At 40.1% G+C, this 12,321-nt stretch overlaps 1 protein-coding gene across 1 annotated transcript in view; it reads right to left on the bottom strand.

Annotated features, from left to right (window-relative positions):
* The window catches only part of rai2 (retinoic acid induced 2), a 29,861-nt gene extending 29,416 nt beyond the window's left edge, over positions 1-445 (bottom strand). The window contains exon 1 of the mRNA XM_002934348.5: positions 219-445. The gene's annotated coding sequence lies outside the window, so the exon portion shown is untranslated. The remainder of the gene's footprint in view (positions 1-218) is intronic.
* Between the last annotated feature and the right edge of the window lie 11,876 nt (positions 446-12,321).

The raw sequence follows: 12,321 nt of genomic DNA, 5'->3' as shown, positions 1-12,321 counted from the left end.
GACCTGCTATACACATCCCTGTATCCTCTCATAACCTCCCCCCTCCCCGCCCATGGCACGGCTCTGAGCTGCTCTCCTTACTTGCCCCACATATCTCGCCACTATACATGTATATATGATTACGCTGTGCGGTGCTTGCCTTTCTGTAACAGCGCCTAAGCACTAGTGCCATCCTCAATCTCCAAATGGCTCGGTTCCAAGGATCTGCGCCCTCTTACCTGCCCAATTCCTGGCACTGGCAATAGTATCCTTCCTCCTGGCACTAAACTGGAGCTGAACCCTGGACTCCGGTAGGGATGTCGCTCTGCCTAGCGGCGCTACTGCTGCTCCATGTACAGAGAGAGCAGATGCAAGGAGTGCAGGGCGCTGGGTGTCTGTGGGCTCAGCTCCTCCCTCTCCTGTCTGTCAGTGGCACCGCCCGGCAAGCTGTGGGCCGGCTGTTATGCGCCTGTCTTCCTTCTCTGGCTTCTGCACCGTTGCCCAGTATATCCCATTATAAGTGTAATTTAGTGATTCACCGGGCACCTGTGCAACACAATTTGTGCGCCTCAGATTAGCAGTCATTTTAGATCATATATGCAATGATTTGATATGTTACCATGAGGCATGGTAGGGTTATTAAGAGTTTCCTACAGGTGGGGAGAGGGTATTTTAGTTACAAAGTAAAAGTCAAACCTTTCGAACCCTAAATGATGCCGAAGAACACCCCTAGCTTTACAGGCAGTCTGGGGATATATAGGACCACTAGGAGGGCAAAACTATATTGGCAGCAGACAGTGTGGGACTGGGACCACAGGGGCCCACCAGAAAAGACCATAGGCCCACTCTCCAAACTATTTTTCCCCCCTTTTCCTCACTCAACCTCCTTATTCTCCTAGTCTCTTTTATTTACATGCTAGGATTTATTCCTCCATCTATTTCTCTACTTTGTTTTCCTTCAGAAATAGGGAATGACTATGAAACATGCCAAATGGTTAGGAGCAGGACGGCCCACTGACACCTGGGGCCACCGGGAGTTTTCCTGGTATCCTGGTGGGCCAGTCCGACACTGGGAGCAGGTCCTGGGCCCTGGGGGTATAGGGGCTCCTGTGGCACTCAGTATATCTACATGCACAATCATTTCTAGAAACACTACTACTAAAATGGCACACATTAATTGTATACATTCTGTATAGCTTCTCTCCCTTTGGGTGCCCTGATTTAACACTGACACCCACCCTCAGCAAGTCTCCCATCATTCAACGCCTGCTGCTGTTAGATAGTGGCATTTATTTTCTGTCATCCTGTCACTGAACATCCCTCTGCATCTTTGTCTTCTGCACACAATTTCATTTTATTAATGCATTGCAGAATGGCACTGCTATTTCTGCCTTTTATTTCCTCCCGTACATCATGTCCTCCTACACAGTATATTGCTTTGTTTGGCTTAACGCCTTACCCATAAATTTCCGCTATTTGCATATCTTAACAAATCAGTATCAGAAAACATAAAGAAAGGAGGCAGGTTGTTATATTCTATCAGGGCTCTGTGCATCTTTAATTTTTAATTGAACAGAATGTATTGGTGAAATGTATTCTGTTGGTTATGGAGACTTTAGAAATATTTTTCATTCATGGGACCAACAACCTCAGACCAACAAATGCACCAAAATGAAATGTGTATGTGCCTATGTATGGTGAGCTGGTATAAACCATTTGTAAATATTGAAAAATTATATAAAAGGTTGACTGCAAAACATATCAGGGTATTAACAGGGGCAAAAGGCAAGCAGAGAGTGTGAGAAAGTTTTGCTGTTTACTATTAAATCTAGCAAGAAACAATTTTACAGGTTTTGTATCGGAACCTGCAAGTTACCACTTTAAAATGGCACATTTAACAGGTCAACAACACAATACAGGCATTGTGATGTTTTGCTAGAAAGTTAAGTTAAAGGAGAATGCAAGTCAAAATTTAAAAAGCATACTGCCCAATAGTCCTCTTATTGTTTAGTAAAAACGCCACACTTTTGGCTCACCTAATCAAATATTTACTCAGTCACACTTACATCACATTTTCTAGAAGAGGCAGCCATCTCTAAACAGGTATTCTCCCTTCCTTTCCCTCCTTGCTTCATACTGCACATGTGTTTCATTCCCTCCCCCCTCCCCTCTGCCAGATCCGCTTCTGATTGGCTGGTGGGCATGTGTAGCTCAGAACAGCAGACAGGATCAAGTTACATGCTCAGAGAATAGGAAGGCTGCCGCTGGCAACCTACAGGAAGGGAAAAGAGATTTCAGTGATGTCACTGTAGTCTTCACACTGCTGTAGGCTGCCAGCACCATATCTCAGAGAAGCAAGCAGGGATCTGGGAATTTAGATTTGCAGTAAGTACTTAAAAAGAATGCCTTTAGACTTACTTTTAATTTATATTAACCTTTCATTGTCCTTTAAGTTGTATGTTTTTTTGCCTCCCATGCAAACATTTCTTGAGATTTTCTTTCTATGATTGCTGATGCTGGGAGAACCCAAAACCGTATGTACAGAACAACCAGCAGCTACTAAGCCCTTTGTGTGACATAAGTCTAAAGGCTATTGCATGTATACGACCCTAGCCAACATGATTACCCTTGAACTGAAGGTTCTTTCATATGGTTCTACAACTAAACGCAGGAACACTTTATTCACAGTTGGTTGATATTAGCTTCTTTTCAACACTCCTTAGTTATTCAGAGTGTCAAATGATATTACGGAACAGTACAAGAAAACAGTGCACAGTGTCTCCCTGCATCTTTTCTTCACAGGGGCCCTCCTCAGCTAGTGGGTGTTTTGCACAAAGAGTCAGTTTACAAGGACTATAGTAGTCCTAACCCTGTACTAGAGGAGTGCCCGCTGTAGTGTTGGCCCCACTATCTTCTCTGTGGAGTCCAAACTTCTTAACTAGCTGACCTAGTCTCATCTCTCGTCAACTTAGACAAGCTCTATGGAACTACCTAAAACCAGCTGGCTTAACAAATAAAGATGATGGTCTGGATGGCTCTCCCTCTGAGGTGGGTGTCCTCTATGGCTTTAATAATAATAAGTTATCCCTGTAAACAGCCAGAGACCTTCTCAACACTTACAGTAGAGACCATAAGTAAGAAACCATTTCATAAAAAACATATACATCTAAAAACACTTGTAAAAATCCGCTATAATAGATAGCAGCAATCATCAATCCCACTACCCAGATGATCAAGGCTCCACTTACTGAGACCTCACATAATCAAGTGTTACATTGACAGGGCATTTACCTTTCGATACATTTTAACATTATCATGTGATATAATCTGTCATTTATTAAGTCTAGTAACCCACGGCAACCACTTTAAAACAGGTAGCAAGTAAATAATACTCGCTGATTGACTGGTATTGGTTATTAGACCGGTGGGTCTTGGCATATATTAGCCAGGTAGGGCTATTATTAGAGGAGGTTGGGCAAAAACCTTTTTAAATTTTCTATAAGTAGGACTGGGCAGTTTATGTTTTAGTTACACTTTTAAGTACACCTATACAACTGCATGGCTGCAGATTGGACAGTATTATTTTACATAAGTAATGGAGGTCCTGTAATGGAGTTGGTTTTCCTTAGGCAAATAGATGGTAATAAAAATGGCACAATACATTGTGTGGAAATTCACTGGTATTTTCTGTAAAAAATACAATGGTAAAATATTATATAAAATGTGGATTTTGCAGCATAACTAGGCAAATTTCACAGGACTTCTTGTGCTCTGAGATGTAGGTAATGCCCCTATGGAGCTGAATTAATACTTGCTATTTGCAGACAGTGTAATGTGGCAAAGATTATAACTGTACTAGGTTGCAGCCATAATGGGACAGGTTTTCTAATTTGCACATGCTGGCAGCTATAGATACAAAGCTATTATAGCTTGCGTGTGTGTTTAACATTTCTACTCATTACATTTTAGTACACTATTTAACACTCTTCCCCATAATAAGCCTGGAAAGGTAAAGCAGCTGTGCGCCAACTCTTTTCAGGTAATAACTGTAATAACTTTAAATATCAGCTCTTTATTCTGTGATGGATGGCCTATGGTGTCAGTAATGGAAAGGAAATAACAAGGGCAAAGGAGGGAGCATCAGGGCATTAAGCTTCAGGTCCTGAGCTGGAGGACATCCTCACATTGCTTATTGAGGCAATTACAGTGACAAGCCGATAACAGGAACAGCAGTAAGGCAGCCACTCACATTCATTTTGTTTCCTGCAGCCCTTACTTGCCCTGTCTCCATTTTAGTGTTACATCTGTACAGAATGGAGAGGCAGCACCACATAAATACACAATTACACACGTACAGGTATACTTACACATGCTACTAAACAGACATACATGTGTTCTCTCTCTCAATGCATTTTCGTTTCTTACAATAATTTACATTTATTCTGATTTTTATAGCCTCTTTTAGTGGAAAAACTTTTTAATGTCTGCTGTATTGAATAATGGTTTATAAGTTGCAGCCATTTTATTAATTTGACCTAGAAAAGCAACCATGCAAAGTGCAGCAATTGGGTGAAAACAATTTTTCACCCTGCCCCACACTTTGCACCCTGGACATGAGCCTTAGTGCTCCTTTTTGGAGCACAATGACCTGCACTTTTATGAGCACAGTAGGAGGAAGCATGTAGCTGTCAGTCATGCCAGAGCGGCAGTGCCCGAGTATTGTAAGGGAAAACATGGTCAGATCTGACATGGTCGGATCAAAGGATTGGGCTGGCTTTGGGTTATCAGAGACTCCTTGGGGCACATTTAATAATCCGCGAACGTCCGAAAAGCATCCGAATGCCTTTTTTTCGTAATGATCGGTATTTTGCGATTTTTTCGTAAATTGTTACGACTTTTTCGTAGCCATTACGACTTGCTCGTAAATTGTCTCGACTTTTTCGTAGCCATTACTACTTGCTCGTAAATTGTAGCGACTTTTTCGTAGCCGTCGTGCCGCGTACAAAAGTTTCGGATTCATTCAAGCTTCAGTATCGTGACTTTCCTTGGGCCAGGTTGGAGCTGTAGAGTGCCATTGAGTCCTATGGGAGGCTTCCAAAATCATGCAAAGTCGCAAAGGTTTGCCCGCCGTTTACGAGCGCTCAATACAAAAAAGTTGCGACAATATACGATCAAGTCGTAATGGCTATGAAAAAGTCGCGACAATTTACGAGCAAGTCGTAATGGCTACGAAAATGTTGCGACAATTTACGAAAAATCGCAAAATGTTTGTTTCCAATGCGATTTTTTTCCCATTCGGGATTCGGATTCGTGGATTAGTAAATCAGCCCCCTTGTGTTGGTATTATTTTGATCGCCCACCTATGAAACACAGCACACCAATATATTGCTGATGGTATTAGGAAATGCTAATGCAATATTGCAGAAACTGTCCTAGGTAATGAAAAGGAATGTCTCATGCTCCAGCGCTCTGGTGCATACAACTGCATCTCATGTAAAGGTCTGGCCTGCCTATAGCAGATGTCATTGGAGGCAGCTATAATGTACATGGAAATGAAACGGGCAGCAGGTGTGTAGGTAAGATGAAAAAGAGTGGGGGTGGGAGCAGTGAGTAGAGGTGGCAGTTGGTGCATCAATAAAAAAAGGCCTTTGGCATAAAGACTTGGACTTATATTTTACAATAGGGGATACATTATTCTCTATATAATTTACAGTATTGGGTAATAAAAAATTACCACACTGTATATTTTATAGTGAAACATAAGGTTATTATAAGTGACTGAGGATTTTCATGACAATATAAAGGCCAAAGGTCAAGTGCTAATATACAGCTCCCGGAACTCCAAGGTGTTGGGGAGTGTTTTTAGTTTAAAAAGTTTCAATGAGTCATGTTAAACACAGATGACATCGCTAAGCACACTTTTTTAGGATACAATTAAAAGAAGATTTATGGCTCCTGTGTAATATATATATATATATATATATATATATATATATATAAAGAAACAAAAAGGTCCAGACTTATTTAAATGAAAAAAAGAAAATTCTTTACTGCACCATGCAGAACAATTGCATTACAACGTTTCAAAGCTCCCGCCTCTTTATCAAGTAGCAAGAGCGGGAGCCTCGAAACATTGTAATGCAATTGTTCTGCACAGTGCAGTAAAGAATTTTCTTTTTTTCATTTAAATAAGTCGGGAACTTTTTGTTTCTTTCTATATGTATTGTCCGGACTAGGTCTATATGTATTTCGGACTAGGTCTTCAGACTGGTACGTTAGCTCCACTCCAGTTTGCACAATTATATATACATATACCGTGTTTTCCCGAAAATAAGACACTGTCTTATATTTTTTTAAGCTCCAAAATATGCACTAGGTCTTATTTTCAGGGGATGTCTTATTTTTTGATCCTCATGTGCCTTTTTTTTATTCCCCCCTTTGATCCTCGTGTGCCTTTTTTTTATTGCCCCTTCTGTTATTTCTGTGTCCTCTGATTCTCCTGTGTAACATTCTTGTTCTTGCCAGTACCTGCGCCTTGGTCTCTCTCGCGCCGTCGCGCTGTCACCATGGAAGCTGTCTAAGCGATGCGACTTCCTGTTTCCCCTGTGCGCTGCCTGCTTGTCTCTCTCGCGCCGTCGCAACGTCACCACTCAATGCGTTATGACGGCGCAACGGCGCCAGAGAGACCACGCAGGCAGCGCACAGGGGAAACAGGAAGTCGCATCGCTAGACGGCTTCCAGGTGGGTGTCTTATTTTCGGGGGGTGCCTTACTTTCCGGGGGGGGGTGAAAAAGGGGGGGTGCCTTACTTTTGGAGGATGCCTTATTTTCGGGAAAACACGGTAATATACATATTGATCTTTTAATCATGTAGTAAATTACTATAAAGTTAATTGACGGAGGATGGAGTGGGCATAATTACTGGAAATATATATATACATATATATATATGATTGATAACAAGTCTAATTCCAGGCAATGTAATTCAGTGGCTACTGAAGCAAATAAAGTGCTGAATTCTATAAAAAAGGACATTGACTCAAGGGATGAAAATATAATTTTGCCTCTTTATAGGTCCCTGGTAAGGCCTCACCTTGAGTATGCAGTGCAGTTTTGGGCTCCAGTCCTTAAGAAAGATATTAATGAGCTGGAGAGAGTGCAGAGATGTGCAACTAAACTGGTAAAGGGGATGGAATATTTAAACTATGAGGTTAGACTGTCAAGTTTGGGGTTATTTTCTTTGGAAAAAAGGCGCTTGCAAGGGGACAGGATCATTTAGAGGGGATTATAGACAGATAGGGGAAGGTTTTTTTTTTTCCAATAAAAACCATCAGACACGAGAGGCCCCCCCTTTCATTTGAAGCAGCATAAGTGGTTTTTCATGGTGAGGGCAGTGATGTTGTGATGGCAGATTCTGTTAGGGCCTCTGGTGCGTTGATTGTTTTTATGGGAAAAATGAACACCCCTTATCTGCCTATAATCCCCTCTAATGTACTTGAACAGAGTAATCATGTCCTCTCGCAAGCGCCTCTTTTCCAGAGAAAACAACCCCAATCTCGACAGTCTAACCTTATAGCTTAAATCTTCCATCCCCTTTACCAGTTTAGATGCATGTCTCTGCACTCTCTCCAGCTCCTTCTTAAGGACTGGAGCCCAAAACTGCACTGCATACTCAAGGTGAGGCCTTACCAGGGACCTATAAAGAGGTACAATTATGTTTTCTTCCCTTGAGTCAATGCTCTTTTTTATACAAGACAGCACTTTATTTGCTTTAGTAGCCACAGAATGACACTGCCAGGAATTAGACAACTTATTATCTACAAAAAACCCCAGATCCTTCTCCATCCAACAACATTAAACGTAAAAGGATCGTTTTGTCTTGAATATGGATTTGTTCAGCTTAATGACCATTAAGTACAAGGTACATTTTTATTGTTACAGAGATAAAAGAAAACTTTTTAAAATTTTGAATTATTTGCTTAAAATTGACTCTATATGGTTGATTCACTAAAGTGAGATAAAACGAGCGCTATTTATAGCATGCGTTAAAAATTTTATCGCGTCTTATTTTTCGCATCTTATCGCACAATTCACTAAAAGGATACTTGTGTTACTTTAGATGTGATGCTGTTTGCGTTAAGTCGCAAAGACTATCTTCGTGTAGTATTTGAAGCAATGCACACTAATTAACGCAGCGCGCACAAACTGTCGCCGCGTGCAAAGAATATGTACACCATATTAGCCATACACACCATTACTTTCAGAAAACTACTCTATTGAAAATGACCATTTCCCTGCAAACTGGAGGTTGTATCACTCTAGGGCAAACACATACTGAAAAGTCCATATTGTGTTGCCAAAAGATCATGAACTGTATTTTTCTATAATTACCGCCTGCCCCAAGTAGGTGTTAATTTTCGCACCGACTAATGCGATATTTAGCATGTCTAAGGGGCTGATTTACTAACCCACAAATCCGACCCGAATTGGAAAAGTTCCGACTTGAAAACGAACATTTTGCGACTTTTTCGTATGTTTTGCGATTTTTTCGGCGTCTTTACGAATTTTTCGTTACCAATACGATTTTTGCGTAAAAACGCGAGTTTTTCGTAGCCTTTACGAAAGTTGCGTAAAATCTTGCGATTTTTCCGTAGCGTTAAAACTTGCGCAAAAAGTTGCGCTTTTTTCGTAGCGTTAAAACTTACGCAAAACTTCGCACCTTTTAAGTTTTAACGCTACGAAAAAGGCGCAACTTTTCGCCTAAGTTTTAACGCTACGGAAAAATCGCAAGATTTTACGCAACTTTCGTAAAGGCTACGAAAAACTCGCGTTTTTACGCAAAAATCGTATTGGTAACGAAAAATTCGTAAAGACGCCGAAAAAATCGCAAAACATACGAAAAAATCGCAAAATACCGATCTTTACGAAAAAAACGCAATCGGACTCATTTCGACCCGTTCGTGGGTTAGTAAATCAGCCCCTAAGTGTTTGTGAATCAAGCGTTAGTATCATTTCTGCGCGAGAATTAACGCAATGCGGTAAAATGAATGCATTCGGTTGCACGCTATTTAACGCATGCGATATGCGACTTAACGCATGCGATAATACTTTAGTGAATCACGTGTTTTTTTCACGTCAATTTTAACCCAAAAAAGCATGCGATAACGCTTATCAACCTTTAGTGAATTAACCCTTATGTGAGATGGCCTTCCTATTATACAAAGCTTTCTGGATTTAGGCTTCTGGATGACATGACAAACCTGTACTAGATAGGACACAGAGGGAGGTTTTTGTGTGTGAAATTTTAGTTTTGTATTTTATAGAAATGCCTTTACTGACATGATTTGTACAAAAGTTGGGACATAACCAAAAATCATTGTAATTTAGAATTACTCTTTAGAACACACCTTCACTCTCACTGTAAGAATGCAGGAGAGCACCTCCATACCACAAAGCACAAAATGGGCCACTAACATAGACTAAAGGATATGCTCTTTCCAAAAGATATTATTGTGTGTTTTTTGTCTTTTTAAGTGGAATGGCAAAAAGGACATATTGTTGTCCATGGAAACCACAGGTAAAAGTGTAGTTCTTCCTCACTGCACTGATTATCTGCTTTCTATTGTGATAAATGGAAAATGCACTGCCCTCTGGCACTCTGTATTTTCATAAAGCTCTCAATAATGCTGATTTTTCTATACCTACTACTGACAATGCAGTATGCCACAGGGCAGCACAGGACCCATTTTCCAGAATGGAAAATGCTTTTATCTTCCTAAAGAACCACAGCAACCATAGTATAAGCTACATATGTGTTATTTTTACCACTTACCGTATTTTTCTACTGCCTTTATATCTCAAATGGAATACCAACCCTTGTTGGGGTCAGAAATGCTACATATTTTGCTAACCAAACCACCCTAACAACCAGCAATATTACCTGTCCACAGCATATAGGGTACTGCTTGCATATTTCTTGATTTGCCTCTCATCTCTTAGGGGCAGGCATATTGCATTAAAACTCTACAATGGTACAGACTGTGAGGCAAACTGAGTAGCATGCACAGCATGACAGTATGTTGAACAGTGCTGTTGACATTTCTGGGGACCACTGAAAGGGCCCATTCCTTACCCTGCTGCAGGATACATATCAGGAAAAGATGTTAATAAATTGCAGCAATAGGTAATTCATACAACCTTAGGTGGCAGAGGGGTAAGTGAGCTGTCGTTAGAAGGGTGGGTAATAGTAAGATAGTAAGTTAGTTTGAAAAAAGACATACGTCCATCACTTTCACCTATAATGCCTATATATAACCTGCCTAGCTTCTAGTTGAATTCAGAAATACATTGAATATTCCTGAACAAATCTGTGCACAGTGCACAATCCTGGGAAATCCAGCTGTTTCTGAATGCCTGCCATCATTTGACTCCATTAGCTGCTAGATGATTCTTGGCACTTGGGTTTAGCAACAACTGGAGAGCCAGAGCATTGTGCTCTTTTGTACTTTGGCTCTTCAGCTTTTGTTGAACTACTTTTTCTATAAAAGGGTCAGTAAGTCTGCCCAGTGCTGTATAAAAATCTCTTTGTCCTTGCTTAGCTCTCCACTACATGTGGCTGCCCAAACCAAAGTGCCAACACACTATGCTATGCTGGAGATCAGCTCCTATATGTTCCAAATGTCCATGGAGATAGTAAAGGCCAAAAAAAGGTGTAGGGCAGGGTTTTAGGGCTATCACATGTGCAGCATCTGGATTGTTTCTACTTACCAAAGAGCTCTTTCTATTCATTTGAAGTCAATTAACAGGGTAAAGCAACTTTTTTCCAATTGTCAGGTCATATGCATAAAAAAATAAAAATTATTTATATATATATATATATATATGTGTGTGTGTGTATGTGTGTGTGTATGTATACCACATACAATAAGCTGTTTTTTAAAATAAAAGATCTGTACATCTTGGTAACTTGGGTTAATGCACTGTAATCATGAGTGATCTCCTGCATTTTCTCTAAGAGAAAGGTGCAAGGGGAACAGATGGCCTCTGATATTTTTCATTTGTCTCATCTTTCTCTGTTACAAATTCATATTTAAAGAACACTGCCTTGTAAATAGAGGCTTTTTTTGATGTGTTCCTGTTGCAGAAAATCTGCACAAAAAATAGAACTGCAGACAGAAGCATATTTTTTAATGTTAGTGATGCGAATTGTTACTCCCAGTATCCCCCTGACAAATCCCCAAGGGATAAATATAAATGGCATTAACAGAGAGTCCAGTTTATCATTTGCTATGAACTAGAATAATGACTAGACCTTATTCAGGGCCAATGTCATGGAGAGAACTGATGAAGACAAAGATAAAGACCTCAAGTTACTCTTGCTGAGTTCCTGGGGGGTCTTCATCTTTGTTATAATGTGGTAACGTAGAAAAATTGCATAACCATAAAGAAACCATAGGATGATACAAAGCATAATAATGAACAATTGAAGGGATGCTTTTGTTTTTGCCTTAAACCAAGGTGTAATAGTATGTGGACTAGTGTCATTTTTGGAAAATCTGTTATTATCTGTGTTTACGCTTGTAATATGGTACTTACAATATGTGATTCTTTTTCAGGTTCCTTTCTGTCAAGCAACAGGTCCGGGTGTGCTTTGTGGCAGGGTTTCTGGGTATAGTGTCAGGATCAGAGCCATTGTCATAAAAAAAGATAAATTACCCATTCCCATAAACAGTTATAATACGGGCCTTATTATGGAAATGCAGGTGCCCCATGTGCCATTAGCCTAAGAGCAAAACAATTAGGCACTTCCCAATTATTTAAAGAGTTTTTGCAAACTGGTGATGCTAGTGATGACCTACAAGAGAGAAGCACATGCAGATATCCCCAGATTCAGAAGAGTAATAATAACGAGAAAACATTAGCTGCTGGATTGCCAAAAGTATAGCGGACCTGTGAGCATCACAACCAATTGTCTTATCAGTACAGGTATAGAATCCATTATCAGAAAACCTGTTATACAGAAAGCTTAGCATTATGGGATGATCATCTACCGTACACTTTATTTTAATCAAATAATTTAAAATATATATCAATATAATAATGGAGTAGTACCTAGTTTATAGTATATAGTAGTTTATATAATGTTTAAATGACTCCTTATCTGGAAAGCCCCTGGCCCTGGGCATTCTGGATAACAGTTCCCATTCCTGTATATGCATACAAAATAATTTATCTTTCTAAAACCCAGATTTTCATGGAGGGTGCATAGCACATTTAGTTACAGCACTGTTGTAACCTGTTGGGTGCTAACAATAGATGCTGTTAGATGAAATCCACCTATAAC

This window comes from Xenopus tropicalis, chromosome 2, assembly GCF_000004195.4.
Source record: "Xenopus tropicalis strain Nigerian chromosome 2, UCB_Xtro_10.0, whole genome shotgun sequence".
NCBI classification, from domain to species: Eukaryota; Metazoa; Chordata; class Amphibia; order Anura; family Pipidae; genus Xenopus; species Xenopus tropicalis.
Note: the sequence above shows the minus strand (reverse complement) of the source record. Positions and strands in the feature narration are given on the sequence as shown.